The sequence below is a fragment of the Macrobrachium rosenbergii genome, chromosome 13 (genome assembly GCF_040412425.1).
Source record: "Macrobrachium rosenbergii isolate ZJJX-2024 chromosome 13, ASM4041242v1, whole genome shotgun sequence".
Taxonomy (NCBI): Eukaryota; Metazoa; Arthropoda; class Malacostraca; order Decapoda; family Palaemonidae; genus Macrobrachium; species Macrobrachium rosenbergii.
In genome coordinates, this window is record NC_089753.1 from 40660051 (window position 1) to 40682225 (window position 22175).

A 22175-nucleotide genomic window follows, 5' to 3' on the forward strand; every position below is an offset into this window, starting at 1 on the left:
TGTGTGTCTGTTACTGTTTTTTGTCATTTCATTCATTTATCTATCAAAGTGAAGAAGTCATTTAATTTCATTTGTGTGTCTGTTACTGTTTTTGTCATTTCATTCATTTATCTGTTTTGTCTGTTACTGTTTTTTTCATTTCATTCATTTATCTATTAAGTGAAGAAGTGTGTGTCTGTTCTGTTTTTTATCATTTATCAAGTGAAGAAGGTGTGTGAAGAAGGTGTGTCTGTTACTGTTTTTGTCATTTCATTCATTTATCTATTAAGTGAAGAAGGTGTGTGTCTGTTACTGTTTTTGTCATTTCATTCATTTATCTAGTGAAGAAAGGTGTGTCTGTTGCTGTTTTTGTCATTTCATTCATTTATCTATTAAGTGAAGAAGGTGTGTGTCTGTTACTGTTTTTGTCATTTCATTCATTTATCTATTAAGTGAAGAAGGTGTGTGTCTGTTACTGTTTTTGTCATTTTCATTCATTTATCTATCTGAAGAAGGTGTGTACTGTTTTTTTGTCATTTCATTCATTTATCTATCAAGTGAAGAAGGTGTGTGTCTGTTACTGTTTTTGTCTGTTGCTGTTTTTGTCATTTCATTCATTTATCTATTAATGAAGAAGGTGTTTCTGTTACTGTTTTTGTCATTTATTCATTTATCAAGTGAAGAAGGTGTGTGTCTGTTACTGTTTTTGTCATTTCATTCATTTATCTATCTGAAGAATCTAAGTGAAGAAGGTGTGTGTCTGTTACTGTTTTTTGTCATTTCATTCATTTATCTATTAAGTGAAGAAGGTGTGTGTCTGTTACTGTTTTTGTCATTTCATTCATTTATCTATTAAGTGAAGAAGGTGTGTGTCTGTTACTGTTTTTGTCATTTCATTCATTTATCTATTATGAAGGTGTGTGTCTGTTACTGTTTTTTGTCATTTCATTCATTTATCTATCAAGGAAGAAGGTGTGTCTGTTACTGTTTTTGTCATTTTCATTCATTTATCTATCAAGTGAAGAAGGTGTGTGTCTGTTACTGTTTTTGTCATTTCATTCATTTATCTATCAAGTGAAGAAGGTGTGTGTCTGTTACTGTTTTGTCATTTCATTCATTTATCTATTTGAAGAAGGTGTGTGTCTGTTTTTTGTCATTTCATTCATTTATCTGAAGAAGGTGTGTGTCTGTTACTCGTTTTTGTCATTTCATTCATTTATCTATTAAGTGAAGAAGGTGTGTGTTCTGTTTTTTGTCATTTCATTCATTTATCTATTTAGGTGTGTGTCTGTTACTGTTTTGTCATTTCATTCATTTATCTATCAAGTGAAGAAGGTGTGTGTCTGTTACTGTTTTTGTCATTTCATTCATTTATCTATTAAGTGAAGAAGAACTGTTTTTTGTGAAGAAGGTGTGTCTGTTACTGTTTTTGTCATTTCATTCATTTATCTATCAAGAGAAGAAGGTGTGTGTCTGTTACTGTTTTTGTCATTTCATTCATTTATCTATCAAATGAAGAAGGTGTGTGTCTGTTACTGTTTTTGTCATTTCATTCATTTATCTATCAAGTGAAGAAGGTGTGTGTCTGTTACTGTTTTTGTCATTTCATTGTTTTTGTCACTGTTTTTCATTATTCATTTATCTATCAAGTGAAGAAGGTGTGTGTCTGTTACTGTTTTTTTTTGTCATTTTTCATCAATTCTGTTACTGTTTTTGTCATTTCATTCATTTAGTAAGTGAAGAAGGTGTGTGTCTGTTACTGTTTTTTGTCATTTCATTCATTTATCTATCAAGTGAAGAAGGTGTGTGTCTGTTACTGTTTTTGTCATTTCATTCATTTATCTATCAAGTGAAGAAGGTGTGTGTCTGTTACTGTTTTTGTCATTTCATTCATTTATCTATCAAGAGAAGAAGGTGTGTGTCTGTTACTGTTTTTGTCATTTCATTCATTTATCTATCAAGTGAAGAAGGTGTGTGTCTGTTACTGTTTTTGTCATTTCATTTATTTATCAAGTGAAAGAAGGTGTTACTGTTGCTGTTTTTGTCATTTCATTCATTTATCTATCAAGTGAAGAAGGTGTGTGTCTGTTACTGTTTTTGTCATTTCATTCATTTATCTATCAAGTGAAGAAGGTGTGTCTGTTACTGTTTTGTCATTTCATTCATTTATCTATGTTTTTGTTACATTTTTGTCATTTCATCATTTATCTAGAAGAAGGTGTGTGTCTGTTACTGTTTTTTGTCATTTATTTCATTCATTTATCTATCAAGTGAAGAAGGTGTGTGTCTGTTACTGTTTTTTGTCATTTCATTCATTTATCTATCAAGTGAAGAAGGTGTGTGTCTGTTACTGTTTTGTCATTTCATTCATTTATCTATCTAAGTGAAGAAGGTGTGTGTCTGTTTTTTACTGTCATTTTTGTCATTTCACTGTTTTTTTATTTCATTCATTTATCTATCAAGTGAAGAAGGTGTGTGTCTGTTACTGTTTTTTGTCATTTCATTCATTTATCTATCAAGTGAAGAAGGTGTGTGTCTGTTACTGTTTTTTTTTTGTCATTTTCAGGTGTGTGTCTGTTACTGTTTTCATTTATCTATCAAGTGAAGAAGGTGTGTGTCTGTTACTGTTTTTGTCATTTCATTCATTTATCTATCAAGTGAAGAAGGTGTGTGTCTGTTACTGTTTTTGTGTGAAGAAGGTGTGTGTCTGTTTGTTTTTGTCATTTCATTCATTTATCTATCAAGTGAAGAAGGTGTGTGTCTGTTACTGTTTTTGTCATTTCATTCATTTATCAAATGAAGAAGGTGTGTGTCTGTTACTGTTTTTTGTCATTTCATTCATTTATCTATCAAGTGAAGAAGGAAGTCTGTGTGAAGAAGGTGTGTCTGTTGTCTGTTTTGTTTTTGTCATTTCATTCATTTATCTATCAAGTGAAGAAGGTGTGTGTCTGTTACTGTTTTTGTCATTTCATTCATTTATTTAGGTGTGTGTCTGTTACTGTTTTTGTCATTTCATTCATTTATCTATCAAGTGAAGAAGGTGTGTGTCTGTTACTGTTTTTGTCATTTTATTCATTTATCTATCAAGTGAAAAAGTCATGTTTCTGAAGAAGGTGTGTGTCTGTTTTTGTCATTTCATTCATTTATCTATCAAGTGAAGAGGTGTGTGTCTGTTACTGTTTTTTGTCATTTCATTCATTTTATCTGTGTGTCTGTTCAAGCTGTTTCTATCAAGGAAGAAGGTGTGTGTCTTTTGTCATTTGTTCTGTTACTGTTTTTTCATTTATCTATTGAAGAAGGTGTGTGTCTGTTACTGTTTTTGTCATTTCATTCATTTATCTATCAAGTGAAGAAGGTTGTGTCTAATGTTTTTTGTCATTTAATAATTTATCTATGGAGGAATGGTTTTAAAACAAAATTTCAAAATAATCAGCGCTGCATTCATTCTTTTTGAATAAATCTGTGTTGTGTCTGTTACTGTTTTTGTCAATTCATTTATAAAAAAGTTATATATCATTTTGACTTAATGTCTGTTACTGTTTTTGTCATTTCATTCATTTATCTATCAAGTGAAGAATTACTGTTTTTGTCAATTCATTTAATCAAGAGAAGAAATACACAGCCCTTTTGAGTATGTTATGGTCATTTATATTTAGACAGTAAACGTTTTGTTACTGTTTTGTCATTTTCATTCATTTATTGAAATATCGTGTTAGTATATAGCAGAGAAAAACCAGTCTTTTAGATATGTATTAAGTATTCAGAATCTATAGTTTTGGTAACTGTGTATTAGTATAATGCACAATGAGGGAAAACTCTGTTAAATTTGAAGTGGTATAATATAGCAGAGAGAGAAATAAGGTGTTTAGATATGTATGTTACTTTAAAACAGGGAGGAATTAGCCTGCTAGAATATATGATCTAATATATAAGCCGGGAAGAAAAAAACATAGATAGTTGTATTAGTATATAGCAGAGAAAGAGTCATTTCATTCATTTATCTATCAAATGAAGAGAGACTGTTTTGAGAGAGAGAGAGAGTTTCTGCTGCTGTTTTTGAGAGAGAGAGAGAGAGAGATAAAGTATACAGCAGAGAAAAAAACCAGTCTTTTAGATATGTATTCTATTCAGAATCTATAGTTTTGGTAACTGTATAATGTATTAGTAAATTTGAAGTGCACAAGAGAAAAATCTGTTTTCATTTAAAACAGGGGGAGGTTAATGATATGATTGTATACAATTTACAAAATACATATGGTATAACCTATGATGATAGATCATGTTCCTCAAAAATAAATAAAAAGCTGCGGAGCTTTCATTATTCATTTTCAGTCATATAAACTCTTATACCACGACAGAAACTAAGCAATTTTTATTAGTCCCTTACCAAAAAATGGAGATGACTGTAGTTCCTCCCTGAATTTTCTGTCTGTCCGTCCGTCTCCTTGACCACCTTACTTACAGATAGACGATAGGAGATCATATGTCTGTCCGTCCGTCAGTTTCTGTTGCCTGTTGTCTGTCACACTTATCTTCCCATCGTTAGTTCTAACGGGTAATTGGAGGCTTTTTGGTCGGTCAGACTTTACAAAGGTAAACTCCCGCAGGGGGTTAGTGACGCTAGCGCACCTCACGCGGTGCATTGTAGGCATTACATAAGGTTCTTTGCAGTACCCCTTCGGCCCCTAGCTGCAACCCCTTTCATTTCTTTTACCGCACCTCCTCCACTAATATTCTCTTTCTTCCATCTTGCTATCCATCCTCTCCTGACAACCGTTTCATGGTGCAGCTGCGAGGCTTTCCTCCTGTTACACCTTTCAAACCTTGAACTTTATCACTTATACAATTGTTCTGTGCATTAGTAGAATTACTAAAAGGACCTCATTCAAACTGGATGGTATCTGATGGAGTATTTATTCAGAAAAAGTTACAAGCTTTCTTGGACAAACAGTCCACATTATCAGGTATCAAACCTTCTTTACTTTCAATTTCCATTTCAGCGTTGAATGACCTCATAGGTCCAAGCTCTAGGGCTGGGAGATAGATTATTATCACCCGTCAAAAGTTAAAAACTATATCATACGTAGATCCGTCTATGCATTTTTTCATTTATCTGCACAAACAAAAGTAGGTAGGGATATTTTAGTATCTGTATGGGAACTCTTCTGAAACTAGTTTGCTGCTTATAACGAAGGTCAAAATCAGTAGAAAACTAGATAGATCGGAAGGTATGTTTCTTTAATGGAACGGCACAAATGCTAATATATTAAATATTTGGGAATACGGAGGAAGTGAGTAAATTCCGCAGTGCTCTGCGAAATTGAGTGTATCACTGAACACGTTAGGGCACTAACAAAAAAAAAAAAAATGAAAGCTTGGAAAAAAGTAGATCACGAAGCAATAATAGTGTCACCATCTCACCCAGAAAATGATAACTAAAATGAGCAAAGAAAAATATATTTGCATTAATTACATGCACAGTTGCGCCAGAAAAAAAAGTAAAAAATGCGCTGTAGTTTCCTCGGCGCAATCGAGTTTTCTGTACAGCCGCTACATCTTCAAATCAAGGCTACCGAAAATAGATCTATCTTTCGGTGGTCTCGGTATAATGCCGTATGAGCCGCGGCCCATGAAACTTTAGCCAAGGCCCGGTGGTGGCCTATCCTATATCGTTGGCTAACTTTAACCTTAAATAAAATAAAAACTACTGAGGCTAGAGGGATGCAATTTGGTATGTTTATAATTGGAGGGTGGATGATCAACATGCCAGTTTGCAATCCTCTAGCCTCAGTAGCTTTTAAGATCTGAGGGCGGACAGAAAAAAGTTCAGACGGACAGACAAAGCTTGCGCAATAGTTTTCTTTTACAGAAAACTAAAACCCCAAATTCTACCAGAATCACTCGTGTACGAGAAATATTTCGAGTGTACTTGAGAAAAAGCCTCAGTTTCCTAAGAAAATAACAAGGAGTTTGCAAACAACAGCGCCAACGCAAAGCTCCCTTTGCACATGCAGAAGCATCTTATTGTTGTTATATTCTGCTCCTGAAGAGCATGTCTCTGTGGAAATAAAAAGCATTAACGTTCCAAATGCTTTCAGGAGTCTTTGGAAACGATTTGGTAAAACGCCCTTGACACGTGTAACGCCTGCGTGAGGAGAGGAGAGGAGGCGTCGAGTTCAATGCTTCCTCTTCGAGTTTTAGGAAAGTGATTAATGCCCCCTTTTATCTTTTCATTTTTATTTTATTTCAGGTTTTCACTTTTTTCCTTTTGAAGCGTTTAATGACAGTCGAGTTACTCTTGATCTCCCCCCCCCTGCTTTTGGCGGGTGGGCGGGCGCAACTCGAGTGTCGTTTGTTCGAACTTGACTGAATTTTTTTCCCCAATTACTGAAGGTCTGTTTCCGTCGTTCAGAGTAAAGAAAACGGAGAAGATTCCCGTTTTCTGTTTTTTTTCGAAACGTTTAATAACAGTCTTGTCGATGTTGAAGAAAATGCAGGGGTCATACAAAAATTTCTCTCTCTCTCTCTCTCTCTCTCTCTCTCTCTCTCTCTCTCTCTCTCTCTCACACTTACCAATGGCTTTATTTTCATTTTATTGGTGACATTTCCTTCGAAAGTCAGCTGTGCTGAACCGTATAAGGGCAAAAGCAACTTAATTCTGGAAGCGGTGAACCCGAAAGATGGAGTGAAATGGGATGCTTAACAACTAGTAATAATATATACGTGAAAGTATAGTCATGCCACATACACTCACGCGTATATATATACATACGAGTATACATATACATATACATGAAATTTTTTATCACACCGTGATTTATATACAATCATGAAGCTACAAATGTCGCTTAATATCAAATTCACGCTACCTCGTGAATATCTCCGATGGAGAATTATCACCGAGGGGGAATTTATAAATGATAAATGGATTGGTACTGTCGGGTCGCGAACCCACGACACAGCACAGACCCAGCAACCCCGGTCGCGCGCGCGTGTGCAAGGGTGGGCGCACGTTCATTTGTAAAATATCAGTACTGACATAAAACTACTCTGAATCGCAGTATCACCGACCACTGCCTTATCCTTGTGTAATAAGATACAAAATAGACAAAATAGATAATTAAAGCCCGGGCAACGAAACTTGATTCGTAGAATTAAGCCATAACCAGGGCAAGTATATAATCAGAATTCTGACAGAGTAAAAAATTTTATATATATATATATATATATATATATATATATATATATATATATATATATATATATATATATATAATTTAGGAAAGGAAAACTTCAACGCCACTTTCCCAGATGACGACTTCAGACGGATGTCAGAAAATCACGAAGGGAAATTCGATCCGTAAAACGAAGTATGATCGGAAGGTGCTGAATCGATACTTACGTCATCGGGTTCTGCTTTACTTACTTGCGTCATCGGGTTCTGCTTTACCTGCGTCATCGGGTTCTGCTTTACTTGCGTCATCGGGTTCTGCTTTACTGACTTGCGACATCGGGTTCTGCTTTACTTATGTCATCGGGTTCTGCTATACTTGGGTCATCGGGTTCTGCTTTACTTACTTGCGACATCGGGTTCTGCTTTACTTATGTCATCGGGTTCTGCTATACTTGGGTCATCGGGTTCTGCTTTACCTACTTACGTCATCGAGTTCTGCTTTATTTGCGTCATCGGGTTCTGCTTTACTTGCGACATCGGGTTCTGCTTTACTTGCGTCATACGTCATCGGGTCCTGCTGCTGAACGCTCTCGGCTCGCTATTAAAAACTTTTCAAACTGTACAGCAAGTAGGACGTGAAAATGTTATAATTGTCCGGACTTGCTGTTGTAAGTTCGAGGTATTATTATTAACGAGTTGTTAGCGAGTTTTAGGGCAATCGGGTTTTTTCCCCATCGAGAACGTGACGGTAAAGGGTGTTTGCGAAATCTACCGTTTAATTGACTTGAACTTCGGCATAGCTGTATGAGAACTAGGAATGGTAATTGTACGAGTTTTTTTTTTTCGTTTTTATAACAGCGAATATATTTTTTCCTGTTTATTGCAACAAATTAAGATGACATTATCATGAAAAGTTTGGCGTAGGAAGTAGCTCGAGTAGCTTAACTTGTCTATAATGATAAAATCCGAATGGATCTTTCTTATGATTTTGTGGGTAGGTAGAAGATCGGGAGGGTAGCGGAGACATGACACACCTACCCTCCTCCTGCAAATCTATTTGTCCGCCCCAGGTGGGGTGGGGTAGGTAGGTGATCGGGAGGGTAGGGGAGACATGACAAATCCACCCTCCTCCTGCAAATCTGTTTGTTTACCCCGGGTGGGGGCGGGGTAGGTAGGGGATTGGGAGGGTAGGAGACATGACGCATCCACCCTCCTCCTGCAAATCTGTTTGTCCACCCTGGGTGTGGCTGGGTTAGGTAGAGGATTGGGAGGGTAGAGGAGACGATACATCCACCCTCCTCCTGAAAACCTGTTTGTCCAGCCTGGCTGGGGGCAGGGTAGGTGGGGGATTGGGAGGGTAGGGGAGACATTACAAATCCACCCTCCTCCTGCAAACCTGTTTGTCCACCCCGGGTGGGGGCGGGTTAGGTAAGGGATCGGAAGGGTACGGGAGACATGACGAGTAGCACCAGGTTCCAGCGCAGTGTAGCACTCACCATCAAGCTCGTTTGTAAATATTAACTGAAAATTATGAATATGTATTAGATGTTGATATTACTGTTGCTGATGGATGTTAGCCTATTTTGCAAGAGAGACAGACTGGTAATTCAGAATAGTATAAATAAAAGGCTTAAAGGAAGACAGAGAGGAGAAAGGAAATGGTAGACAGGTGGACAGGCAGAGATAACCACAAATCTGAACACATATTGAAGGGACTAATTGTTTCATTAACTGGAAAAAAAGTGCACGCAAGAGTCATGCAATTTTAGATTCACATAATTTAGATCTGCCGCATTTGCTTACCTACAACGATGCACTAACTACCTAGCACATATTTCGTTACTGAGGGCTTTATACCCACCACATTGAACTTATTACTAAGTGCACAATGAACTTTTTCATTTTTTCATTACTTGATTATATATATATATATAATATATATTACATATATATATATATATATATATATATATATATATATATATATATATATATATATATATATATATATATATATATATATAAAGAAAGAAATGATTAAAATGGGCTAGGATCAAATAAGAGGATTTGAAGAATATGAAATATTCCAGAATGGGGTTATGAAGACACCAGAGTGTGTTGTAGGTTAATGAAGGTGGAAAGAGGGAATTAAGTCAGTGAATGAATGATTGCATAAGGAAATGAAAACTTCAGTGAAGTAAAAAAAAAACTGTTTGAGGTAAAAAGACTTTGAGGCACTGTGAAGGAAGGGGTGCGATAAAATGAACAAAATAAAAGCAATGCAGGCTGACAAATGTCTAGAATAATACTCTAGATCATTACTCTCCAAACAGTATTACCATTATTCATGAAGTGCAGTGACATTACGACATATCTAATTACCCGGGGAAAACAAAGTTAATGGCGCCAGTTTGCCTAATGAAGAACAGGTCCTTGTCGAAGAAAGTCTCGCTAATACGTCGCAAGAAAAGTGACGAAATGTGAGATGAGAATTAGAGCTTAAATGAAGCAAGTAAAAAATGCGCCGAAGTTTCTTCGGCGCAACCGACTTTTCTGTACAGCCGCTACAACCTATAATCAAAGCCACCGAAAATGATCTGTCTTTTGGTGGTCTCGGTATAATGCTGTATGAGCCGGGGCCCATGAAACTTTAACTACGGCCAGGTGGTGGCCTACCCTATATCGTCGCCAGAAGCACGATTATGGCTAACTTTAACCTTAGATAAAATAAAAACCAGTGAGGCTAGAGGGCTGCAGTTTAGTATGTTTGATGATTGGAGGGGGATTGATCAACATATCAATTTGCAGCCCTCTAGCCTCAGCAGTTTTTAAGATCTGAGGGCGGACAGGAAAAAAGTGCGGGCGGGCAGACAAAGCCGGCACAATAGTTTTCCATTACAGAAAACTAAAAACAGAAAAAATATGTTCATCGGAAGATATGAAAGCACCGTGTCCTCTTTCTGAAATGGCGAAGACTTGTAGAAGAAGAATCATTTGTTGTCTTGGATAGTTAAGACAGGTACATGGATGCCATTAGCTGAGATCGCCCGCTGTATGCACCAATAAATGTGGAGAATTTGGTCATGAGCATTCCAGTGGGAGAAAGTGCAATCATCATTTTGGATAAGATTTATAGATTGGATGCTGTATCTTTAAACATTCTTGCACATATGGTACATATAAGAATGTACTCTTGTCCTCAGTAGTTTTTAAGATCTGAGGTCGAACAGACAAAGCCGGCACAATAGTTTTATTTTACAGAAAACTAAAACTAGACTAGATTACTAACCACTATTGGATATCGATACGGCATTATTATTATATATATATATATATATATATATATATATATATATATATATATATATATATATATATATATATATATATGAACAAAGTTACAGCCGCGATGGAAAAGTGAAACAATTGAGATGTTCAGTACTTTCATCTTATTACCAAAACATGCTGTGTCCATGTCTTGGTAATAAGACGAAAGTACTGAACATCTCAGTTGTTTCACTTTTCCTTCGTGGCTGTAACTTTGTTCGTATAATCATCACGTTTTTACATTTTCGTTCTATATATATATATATATATATATATATATATATATATATATATATATATATATATATATATATATATATATATATACATATACATACAGTATATATAGCATCCTCTTTGTTCTAGAGAGCTATGTTACAGAAGGTGTCATGTTCCATGTGTTACAGACGGTGTTACATTCCATTTCCTGCTTTTATGCCCTCTTCAATTTCGTCTGTAAACTACTGAAGTCAACTACTTACCAGGTGCATAATTACCTAAGTTAAGTATACCTTAGTTTAACCAGGCCACTGAGCTGATTAACAGCTCTCCTAGAGAGGGCTGGCCCGAAGGAGTAGAATTAATTTACGTGGCTAAGAACCAACTGGTTACCTAGCAACGGGACCTACAGCTTATTGTGGAATCTGAACCACATTATACCGAGAAATGAATTTCTATCGCCAGAAATAAATTCCTCTAATTCTTCATTGGCCGGCCGGAGACTCGAACTCGGGCCTAGCATAGTGCTAGCCGAGAACTGTTTAGGTCTACAGAGGCAGTAGAAATTTTAATGGAATTTGCCCACATGAATCTCTCCTCTGATACGATCCGAAGCCAGTATGTAATATAGTATAATATTATACATACACTATAAGCTTATTTGTTACAGTAAATATGTAAAATCAGGTATTTCACGAATTTACCTAGGGAATTTGTGAAATGAGCAATCCGCTTAGGAATATTTAATCCCCAAAGGCTAGCACTAAAACGGCGAAACAGTGATTCGCCTACGCTGTTTCGCCATGTTTAGTACTAGCCCCTTGGGGGGTCAAATGTATTTTGCTGTGTTTAGTACTTGCCAACCCTGTTGGATCAAATGTCCCTAAGTGCATTTGATCCCCGAGGGCCTAGTACTAAACATATCGAAATACATTTAACCCCCAGGGGCTAGTACTAAACACGGCGAAACAGTGTAGATGAATCACTGTTTCGCCGTTTTTAGTACTAGCCCTCGGGGATCAAATGTTCCAAGGAGAGTTGGTCATTTCACAAGTTCCCTAGGGGTTTCGTGAAACCCCTCATTTCACATATTTACTGTAACACATATAACAGTATACTGTATATATATATATATATATATATATATATATATATATATATATATATATATATATATATATATATATATATATATATATATATATATATATATAAAATGATTAATTTAAAGTATCTAACTTTTCATGAAAGGCTTTTGCAATTGAGAGAGATAGGATATATATATATATATATATATATATATATATATATATATATATATATATATATATATTTATATATATATATATACATGTGTGTGTTTGTATATATATAACGTAACGATTAATTTAAAATATCTAACCTTGCATCAAACCCTTACAAGGAAAGTCATTTGCAATTGAGACAGATAGGATATTCATAGAAATGAATCCCACCTTAGCCAAGCCAACCCACAGAGTATTAAAACGATCCGTATTATAGATTATGAAGAGGGTCATTGCAAAACCACCCAGTGAACTAAGTCGAATGTCTGACTATGCATCAAGTGACCTTTGCAACGTAGAGAGAGAGAGAGAGAAGACTGCAATATGTGCCTGCAAATCTATTTGATTCCGGTGAAGTGTTACGCCACTGCATACTGAAGAGCTCTACAGCCCTCTTCTCTGCAGCGTTCGTGCTTGGGGTATTTTTTTTTTTATTGTCCGTTTAGTTCTAGATTGTCTTCGGAGCGTTGGAATAATAGTTAAAGAATATAAATTCAGGCTTCCATAACTCAAGAAGGCGGCGTCGTATTGATGTGCGGTTTGAATTTTTGATTAGAACGGACCAAAATACGGGGGTTGCATTTGGAGCCTACAATGCTTTCATCAGACTGGCTCAGAGAATCTGGTAGAAACATAGACACGGGGATATAATACTTTAAAAAGTTACGGAATCCATGTTGGATTATGGTATACAACCCTGATTTGTTTTTGTTTTTGTATATTTTTTTTACTTCTCTGCTGGGTACGTTTTGGGTTCTGTTCTGCTAGATTGTCTCTTCAACTTAGAAGTAATAGTTAAAGATTGTGGTTTCGTGAGACTGACTCAGGGAATCTGGTAGAAAAATAGACAGAGGGATATAACACTTTAAATACAGAATCTATATCAGAACATGGTATACAACCCTGAATTTTTTCACTATTCTGCTGGGTACGTTTTGGGTTCTGTTCTGCCAGATAGTCCCTGGAAATTAGAAGTAATAGTTAAATATTGTGGTTTCATCAGACTGGCTCAGAGAGCCTGGTAAGAAAAACAGACAAGAGGAATGTAGAACCCAAAACAGTTATAGAATCCATATTCGAATTTGTTTTACAACCTTGGGTACGTTTTGGGTTCCGTCAATATTACGACCTGTATTGTTTAGGATTTGAAACCCATTCCAATGGATAAATAATGAATCCATATTCGAATATATTGAACAGTCTTGAAGTTTTACTTTTATTGCTCTGGTGGGTCCATTTTGGGTTCCGTCAGATTATGACTTGAATTGTGTAGGATTTGAAACCCTCTCTGTTGGTTAAATACTGAATCCATGTTCGAATATGTTTACCAAGCTTGATTTTTTTTAAATTTCTCTGTTGCTTGATATTTTTTATTTCTCTGCTGCTTGATTTTTTTTTATTTTTCTGCTGCTTGATTTTTTTTATTTTCTGCTGCTTGATTTTTTGTTTCTCTGCTGCTTGATTTTTTTTATTTTTCTGCTGCTTGATTTTTTTTATTTTCTGCTGCTTGATTTTTTGTTTCTCTGCTGCTTGATTTTTTATTTCTCTGCTGCTTGATTTTTTATTTCTCTGCTGCTTGATTTTTTTATTTCTCTGCTGCTTGTTTTTTTTCTGCTGCTTGATTTTTTTATTTTCTGCTGCTTGATTTTTTGTTTCTCTGCTGCTTGATTTTTTTATTTCTCTGCTGCTTGATTTTTTTTTTATTTCTCTGCTGCTTGATTTTTTGTTTCTCTGCTGCTTGATTTTTTTTATTTCTCTGCTGCTTGATTTTTTTGTATTTTTCTGCTGCTTGATTTTTTTATTTTCTGCTGCTTGTTTTTTTTCTGCTGCTTGATTTTTTTATTTTCTGCTGCTTGATTTTTTGTTTCTCTGCTGCTTGATTTTTTTTATTTCTCTGCTGCTTGATTTTTTTTTTATTTTTCTGCTGCTTGATTTTTTTTATTTTCTGCTGCTTGATTTTTTATATTTTTCTGCTGCTTGATTTTTTTATTTTCTGCTGCTTGATTTTTTGTTTCTCTGCTGCTTGATTTTTTTATTTCTCTGCTGCTTGATTTTTTATTTCTCTGCTGCTTGATTTTTTTTTTATTTCTCTGCTGCTTGATTTTTTTTTATTTTTCTGCTGCTTGATTTTTTTTATTTCTCTGCTGCTTGATTTTTTATTTCTCTGCTGCTTGATTTTTTATTTCTCTGCTGCTTGATTTTTTATTTCTCTGCTGCTTCATTTTTTAGTTTTCTGCTGCTTGATTTTTTTTTATTTCTCTGCTGCTTCATTTTTGCTGCTTGATTTTTTATTTCTCTGCTTCTTGATTTTTTTCTGCTACTTGATTTTTTAAATTTCTCTGCTGCTGCATTTTTTTGTATTTCTCTGCTGCTTGGTTTTTTTATTTCTCTGCTGCTTGATTTTTTAAAAATTTCTCTGCTGATTCACTATTTTTTATTTTTCTGCTGCTTCATTTCTTTATTTCTATGCTGCTTAATTTTTTTTTTATTTTTCTGCTTCTTAATTTTTTTATTTCTCTGCTGATTCAATTTTTCTTATTTCTCTGCTGATTATTTTTTTCTGTTTCCCTGCTTCTTAATTTGTTTATTTTTCTGCTTCTTCATTTTTTTCTGCTGGATACGTTTTGGTTTCCATCGATTTTATGACTTGTATTATGTGGGAGTTCATTGGCTCGTCCCCACAAGCATAATGATCTCTTGTACTCCCAGAATTTAATTGGTTCCCAAGATCCAGAGTTGACAGACGGAGAAGAGCAATTTGGTCTCATTGAAAGAGGATATTTTGGGAACGAAAGGAAGGAAGAAATATGGAGTGTTCAATAATCAGTCATATCGTGAATAGGCGGAGACGTAGACTTTAAAAATCAGCTGATGAGAAAAAAGAGAAATTAGTACGGAAAGAGGAAATGGGAGAAACACCGCTAAAATTCAGGTGGTGTTGTAAGTTGACCTATAACGGTTATATACCAACTTTGAGAATTGTTTTACAGAAACGAGAAGCAAAGCCATAATTAGGAAACTTGACTGAGAGCCTTATGCCATACTTTAGCCACTGTCTTAGAGGCACCAAGAGTGTCGACAAAATAATCTCTTAAAGTTGAACTAACTCAGGAAGAGCAACTTCGCCCTTTCGCGTCTGTTCGCGTACATAAGATAGTATGAGTTTCCTTTTGCGTTTATAAATCAAAGCAAGCTTATAAATCACACTCGCGGACACATATGTACGAATGAGTATGAATATGCACGAATGCATACCTACATTAAATTAACATACTCGTGAAGTTCATGAATTCATACCTACATAAGTTAACGTATTCATGAGGTGCGTGAATTCATACCTACATGAATTAACATACTCGTGAGGTGCATGAATGCATAACTGCATAAATTAACATACTTCTTAGGTGCATGAATGCATACCTACATAAATTAACATACTCGTGAAGTTCATGAATTCATACCTAAATAAATTAAAATGTTCATGTGGTGCATGAATTCATATCTACATAAATTAACATACTCGTGAGGTGTATGAATGCCTAACTGCATAAATTAGCACACTCGTGAGGTGCATGAATGACTTGTGATGTGCATGAATGCATACCTACATAAATTAACATATTCATGAGGAAACTCCAGTTCAGGAAAGCTCTTCAGTATAGGCACTAAAGTACTCGCATGTAAATAGATCAGTTATGCGAACCTAATACGCATGCGCCCATGATTAAGACCATACCAACACCCACACACACAAATACCCCTCGAAGAGGTCACCCCGTATACAGGAATATCAAAGGGAAGCTTAAAAATAAATATTCCCCAAGGTTGAAAGCGACCAATGGCGGCAAAGTCTCCTCGTCTTCGCTAAATTGATTCCAGTCATCTGGAGAGAGGAGAGTGACACATTCCCCCTCCCCCCTTCTCCCTTCTCCATCTCCCCCCACCTTCGGGATCATTCGATTATGTCACTGGAAGCTCGTGCCTTCAACGGCCGTTGATATCCACGTGTGGCAAGGAAAGGCGCTTACTAATATAGTCTATTTCTGACGCTCCCGTAGGTGGGCAGTGCCGTCAGTGCATATCAAGCGGTGCACGGTTGGCAGTGCTGTAGGTTCTTTGCAGTGCCCCTTCGGCCTTTAGCTGCAGCCCCTTTCATTTGTTACTGTAACTCCGTTCATATTTTCTTTCTTCCATCTTACTTTCCTCCTTCTATCAATTGTTGGATAGTGCGACTGCGAGGTTTTGCTCCCGTTACATCTTTCAAACCTTTTTACTCCCAGTTTTCGTTTCAGCGCTGAATGACCTCATAGGTCCCGGCAATTGGCCTTTGGCCCAAATTCATTTTTATATTCTGTTATATTCTATTTCCGACGCAACCGTTACCCGTCAAGGCAAAGCGCTTGCGCCTAAAAATAACCGCGGGTTTTAATGCGCGCTTCGACCGCAGCAAAATGCAGCACACGACCGCCGTATAAAATTTATATATATATATATATATATATATATATATATATATATATATATATATATATATATATATATATATATATATATTATATATATATATATATATATATACATATATATATATATATATATATATATATATATATATATATATATATATATATATATATATATATTATGTTTTTATCTGATATATCATTCTTCATTTTTTACGTTCATATTTTAACACTGAACTTTACTAGTACAGTTTGTTATCATTCACCTTTTCATTATCAGTCACATTAATTTTTTTTTTTCATCTTCATCGCTGCGCTGAATAATCCTGATGGGTTCCGGCGCTTTGTCTTCAAGACCTAAATTTCATCATCAATCAATCAATCAGTCACCACGAAACGGCACGACACGACACGACAATGTAGTCGTGTCTTGCGTCAGGATTATTACATACCGCTGTAACGGTACGGTAAGACTATACGCCCTTTCGCCGTCGCTGATTCTTGGCGTCGCAAAAATCGTTGGATTATGCAACGTCGAAAATGGTGACCTTTATAATTTCCATATATAGCCTAAATAACATTCGGTGTAGGTACGTATCGTAGAAGGCTATAAGAGGGCAAAACTTTAATCAGTTTCTCTCTCTCTCTCTCTCTCTCTCTCTCTCTCTCTCTCTCTCTCTCTCTCTCTCTCTCTTCTTTGGAGGGGTGGGTAGAGCTTTCGACTGGCACGGGCCCAGCGTTCGACTCTCCCAGCCGCCAGTGAAGAATTAGAGGAATTTATTTCTGGTGATAGAAATTCATTTCTCGTCATAATGTGGTTCGGATTCCACAATAAGCTGTAGGTCCTGTTGCTAGGTAACCAGTTGGTTCTTAGCCACGTAAAAATAAATCTAATCCTTCGGGCCAGCCCTAGGAGAGCTGTTAACCAGCTCAGTGGTCTGGTTAAACTAAGATATATTTTTACTCTCTCTCTCTCTCTCTCTCTCTCTCTCTCTCTCTCTCTCTCTCTCTCTCTCTCTCTCTCTCTCTCTCTCTCTCTATATATATATATATATATATATATATATATATATATATATATATATATATATATATATATATATATATATATATATATATATATATATATATACCCTTGGTACGCTGTTGTATCGGCGGGAATTCGATTCACCTTAAATAGGCTTATTAACATTCAAAAGAATGAAGAAAAGAATTCGCTCTGGCCGGTCAGAGGTCGCCTTCACTATCAGCACAGTGCCTTTGAACGCTCGTCATTGTAGCGTTGCTTACCTCTTCAGGTCGCTTCGTGCGATGCTGCATCTTATTTACGCCATATGCACCAGATGACTCATATCTTGATGACGTCTGTGGGATGCAAAGGCGCCAAATTAAGTCTTCTTCGAATCGACATATTGTATACGTTCCAAATATTTGTATATATATATATATATATATATATATATATATATATATATATATATATATATATATATATATATATATATATATATATATGTATATACACATACATACATACATACATACATACATACATACATATATACATACATATATATTAAGTTATGATCCTCAGTGCTGAGTAAGAAATAAACCAAGAAATAAGTTTACGCCGCATACAATATTAAAAGTAGTATGAAAACAACGCTAAAGCAACATAGAACAACGGACGAAGAGTCCGATACAGACACGGGAAGGGTTATTGGACGCTGCCAGAGCGGGGGACTTTGACACTCATTGATTGATTGGTTTATATTGCAGTGATGTTGATACAGGAAATGTCATTCGCCTACAATATATAATTGCGAAGATTAAGTAATAAGTTTGATTTTTAAAAAAGGCCTCTTTATGAATCTATCTTCGTCTAAACCACAGGTAATAAATAAAAAAAACCACAGGTAACACAATGAAAAACAAATAACATTAAAAACCCAAGTAATAAAATAAAAAAAAAACGTAGGTAATCAAGATATAAAAACTAAATTAAAAAGATAAAACCACGAGTAATTTAAGATAAAACCACAGATGATTAAATTGACAACCACTGGTAATTAAAATGAAACATAGAAAATTATTTTCATCAAATGAAACAAAAAATTATTTTCATGTGAAGTGGAGTCTGAAGTCACTTTCATTCAAGCAAGTGGGTCTGCTCAGCGTTATTTTCCCTAGTTCTTTTTCGCTCCTTTTCAACTCTAATATTGTAAATCAGTGGTTCCTGCCTTCCTCTTAACCATGTTGTTGCTTCTGTTCGATAAAGAACAGAAAAATATGATTGGTCTGAGAAGTATTATTATTATTATTATTATTATTATTATTATTATTTGGTCTGTCTGGGAAGTATTATTATTATTATTATTTATATTATTATTATTTGGTCTGTCTCGGAAGTATTATTATTATTATTATTATTATTATTATTATTATTATTATTATTATTATTATTATTATTATTACAAGCTGTTATCGCTGTTAGGGTGCCTTCAGAGAAAACGCGACAGCTGTCATGTATATTTCTGAAGTAGCCCACTCTTTGAGAAAACGGCTGATAGACAAAGTATTCACCCATAAAAGTCATTTGACCAAGAAAACCAACGATTACCATCATGTATTCTCAAAGTTTCGTTAAAACTCAAAAGTGAAATTGTTCAGTGGCTCTTGGCCTCATTTTTCAGAATACAATACAAAAACTCTGCGCTCAATAACTTCTTCACTAAGGTACAAAAAAAAAAAAGACTGAAGTCTTAGGTTTTAAATGAACCCTCGGATGAATGGAAGCTATTGAACCTGATGAGGTTACAACTACTATGAAGATTACCGAACAAGATTACTTTTGAAAGAGAAAAGGAAACGTAACCTGGTATTCGCTTAAGTAAACCTCGCTGCTCCTGTCGACGAAGCGGGCCGTGAAATACCGTTAGACGAGGAGAATTAACAAGCTGATATTGCTGTCGGTATTTTAGATTAAGCCATCATTACGCTCGCCTGGAACCTTGTCGTAGAACGGTCTTTAGTACAGCAAACAGCAGTGTAATTGGTTTTCGTGGATAAGGAACCCGAAAGGATTTTTAGCCCTGTTTATCCGCTTCCGGCCAAAGAGCCTCCCGCTATTTGCATAATCTAATTTTCTCGGAGGCCAAGGAACAAGAAAAAAGAATTCTTATTCCATATTCTCTTTATACTTCACCCTCTTACACTCTCTCGATGGGAAACTCTTACCCTAGGAGTTTTCCTTATCGTTATCTTATCCTAGGCCTTATCCTGTCCCGCTGGCATTCTCCCGAGATGTAACCGAGTACCGGGGACCTTTCCCTGAAAGAAAGCGGGACGCCATATCTTAAAAACTAACCGCAGAATTTTCTTGAAAATAATCTCAATATGTTTCCCACACCCAAATTATTGGTTAGGCATTATTCTAATTTAACCTAACCTAACCTAACCTAACCTAGGGGCATGGTAAAAAAAACCAGGGCTGGCGCAATACTAGTATGCATCTCAGGAATTTGCCTCCCGCTGTCCTTATTACCTTGTCAGGTATGGCAACACTTCGAGTAGGCAGGAAGTGACGTCATCAAATTGGCCCCCAGTTCTTCGAAGGTTGCTGGAAGCACTCTAGGGGAACTTATGGCATTTAGTCTGATATTTGTTATTTGATGTTTACCGGATATTCGTGGATAAAAGGCACTTATTTTCTAAAGCCAAAAGGTCAATTATCCTGGGCTCGTATACACCCCAAGGCCGAAGAGAAATAAAGAAGGCCTGGGTTGGCTGTTCCAGGTCCAGAGGTCCAAACCATAATTCCTAGTCACTTGAACACCTTACCGGCAGTCATTATGCAAGAGCCCGTGTTGGCATAAGGCCTCCAGCCACAATATATAGGGAAAGAAAGAGAAAATAAAAAGTGAGGCATTACTTAGTAGCCCGCTTCTGAAAAGAAGGAAGGCTATAAGAACCGCAGAGGCCGTTAGAGCAAGAAGACTTACGGCGTTTCTTGCCCAGGCCCGATGTAAACTTGGAAAGGGAGGGGAAAGCCGCCAAATCCCATGGAAGAGGTATAACGCCTTTAGATGAAATGAAGACTGTGAGATTCTAGGGAAAACAGAAGCAGTAGAAGAATGCCATAGGGATAGCAAAGCATTTCCACTTACCACGGTGATTGAAAGAATGTTTTTCACCTGTATGTGTCTGTGCTTTAAAGTATAATTGAGAACGAATGGACGGAAGTTCATGAAACTGGATGAAAATACTCAGCTGGGTGACCCCCAGCAGACGATTAGCTAGCTTTGGATGGGTGCCCATAATGGTCTGACAGCTTGTCGCCATGAAAACCATCTTGCCCATCATAATATATAGGAGTCTTGTAATCAGACAACATATTTAACCATTGTTTACTGTGAGGTACGGTGTTTGTTTATGTACCAAATAATTTTAGTCATAACGTTTTCATTTTTTTTTTTCATCCATAGAATAGCGTTTTCATTTTTTTCATCCACAGGAAAGCGTTTTCATTTTCTTTTTTTTTCTTTTTTCCCACAGAATATTAAAATCGAAAAGAACTGGAACGGCTGACCCCACACGACCAGTCAACAAAGGTCAGAGAAGTAGACGAGGAAAAGAATGTGAGTAATTTATGTGGACGTTTTATCTTGATAACATTCCACTTATGTTGATTGCCTCCGCCCATGTTTATTTTTATGAGGAACAAAAATGGTCTGTTGACATAAGAGTCTACTTTCACAAAATAATTTTTATTATACCGTACAAAAGTTTCTGTTGACATAAGACTCTACTTTCGCAAACTAATTTCTATTATACAGTACAAAAGTGTCTGTTGACATAGGAGTCTGTTTTCACAAAATAATTTTTATTATGCAGCACAAAATTGTCTGTTGACATAGGAGTCTGTTTTCACAAAATAATTTTTATTATGCAATACAAAATTGTCTATTGACAGAGGAGTCTACTGTCACAAAATAATTTTTATTATATACCGTACAAAAGTGTCTGTTGACATAGGAGTCTATTTCCACAAAATTTTAACCTACTGTTTCTATGAAAGTTGATATTATGGCTAATATTACTAATATTAATAATAACCAAACTGCTTCTGCGCCCACAAAACCTATTATTATTATTATTATTATTATTATTATTATTATTATTATTATTATTATTATTATTATTATTATTATAAAATATGCATAGTAGCATGAGTCTTAAAGGGGAGAAAAAACTCCACAGTTATGTAGATGTACAAATGTATTTAAAAAATAAGCAAAACGGAGAGCTTTTGGGAATCCGTATAGATTGATTTTTAAATATATTTCTACAGTTACATAACTGTCGATTTGTTTCTCCATCATTATTATTATTATTATTATTATTATTATTATTATTATTATTATTATTATTATTATTACAGTAAAAACCAGAATAAACATTAAAGATCGGTAAACATATCAAAGATCAATCCTCACCAAAAATGTCCGGCCCGTAAGACGTCCAACAGCTTGGATAAAAAAAAAAAGAAAAAAAATTGTTTTATGTCACCGCCAGTAATTGGAACCCGGGTCTCTCACCTATTTGCTGGTTAAGGCGTTCGATAACGCCTCACTGTCGAAAGAGAGAGTGACCCACCATATGGCAACACCAGAAAGAAAATAACGGTATGGCGATGTTTTTTTTTCTCTC

At 35.7% G+C, this 22175-nt stretch overlaps 1 long non-coding RNA gene across 1 annotated transcript in view; it reads left to right on the top strand.

Moving 5' to 3' along the window:
* LOC136844677 (uncharacterized) overlaps positions 1–21437 on the top strand; it is a 161824-nt gene extending 140387 nt beyond the window's left edge. The window contains exon 3 of the long non-coding RNA XR_010854964.1: positions 21021–21437. This is a non-coding gene — a long non-coding RNA (uncharacterized lncRNA). The remainder of the gene's footprint in view (positions 1–21020) is intronic.
* Positions 21438–22175: the final 738 nt, after the last annotated feature.